Raw genomic sequence first — 1,267 nt, forward strand, 5'->3', positions numbered from 1 at the left:
CTTGGTGACTGGTCCATGGGATTCAGGAGGAGGGAATCCTCTAATGCTATGGGCTGGAATCCTTGTCAAACCATCGTTCATATATGAAATTGTTGCATTCTAGGAGAGATAAACTTTAAAAAGGGATTCCAAGTGGGGAGACTGGCAATGATTAGGCATATGAGTATTGAGGCCAGGGGTCCTAAAAGAGAAAGAACCCAGCATAGACATGACCTTGTTGGGGCCCAGTAGGCCATAAAACCTCCCGCACAGTGACCATTGATGGCTATGCCTCCGGAGCACAGGTGAACTATTTGGGAAGTTGTAGAACAAGTCGAAAGACTGTGAAACAACATTTGGCCTCCTGGGCCGCACATGTGGCTTCTGTGCATCCTGTCTATGATTTTCTCATTGCTTTGCAAAGAGGCCTATCCTTTTAGGCTTTGAATCAACTTGGGTCAATCAGTAACTCCAGCTTTCCCTTATTTTGTTTTTGTCGCTAGCTCCTTGTCTGTTGTTGGGAGTAAACACAATCCTCTGTCAAAGATTTACTTCTTGAAAAATAAGCCTCTTGCCCATGAATAACTGCTGAAGGGCCTTAAGAAATGTAAATCTCCTCAAAGAGAATTCTTTAGGCTTATCTTGTGCTTAAAAATACACTATTGTTAGGGAATCCCTCCCTTGTAATGACTTATTTGTTCCTGTTATTTACTACTGTCCTGATAAGAATGACCCTTTCCAGAGCATGTCTTTACTTCAAGGACTTTGAACTATGTAATCATTAAATGATGTAACCACCCGTGGCATACAAGACACTGACTATCTTAGTAAAATGTGGCATTACCACCATTCACGCTGTCTGTCTTCTTTCTTATAGATATTGCACTGACATCAACCCCCTACTCAGAGACCCTTATACTGACGTGCCTGGGCTGGTCCCCCGCATGACCAGGTTTACTTTCAGGAAAACCATCCATATGTTGCATGGTCCAAGGGGGAGAACGTCCATTCAATCAAAGTATAGACTTTTTCTTTTATTGTCCTTGATTGACCCAAAAGCAATATTGTTCCTTTAACAGGACACAGATCCCCCCTGGGCCTCAGCTTGGAGATCTAAACTCAGTCGTTTCTGCAAAATGAATACAACTAAAAACTCTAACTGGGATATATAATCATAGTGGATTTACCTATGGTTTCTATACCCTGGAGCATGTGTGTTGGGCTTTATTCCCTCACCTGTGAGTACTCCAAGGACGCCTGTGCTGTCTGAGGCAACAGGATCCTCTCT

General features: G+C 43.0%; 1 gene segment (V, D, J or C); it reads left to right on the top strand.

Moving 5' to 3' along the window:
* LOC115277666 overlaps positions 1 to 1,267 on the top strand; it is an 869,742-nt gene that overhangs the window by 68,830 nt on the left and 799,645 nt on the right.

The sequence above is a fragment of the Suricata suricatta genome, chromosome 14 (assembly GCF_006229205.1).
Source record: "Suricata suricatta isolate VVHF042 chromosome 14, meerkat_22Aug2017_6uvM2_HiC, whole genome shotgun sequence".
In the NCBI taxonomy this organism is placed as follows: Eukaryota; Metazoa; Chordata; class Mammalia; order Carnivora; family Herpestidae; genus Suricata; species Suricata suricatta.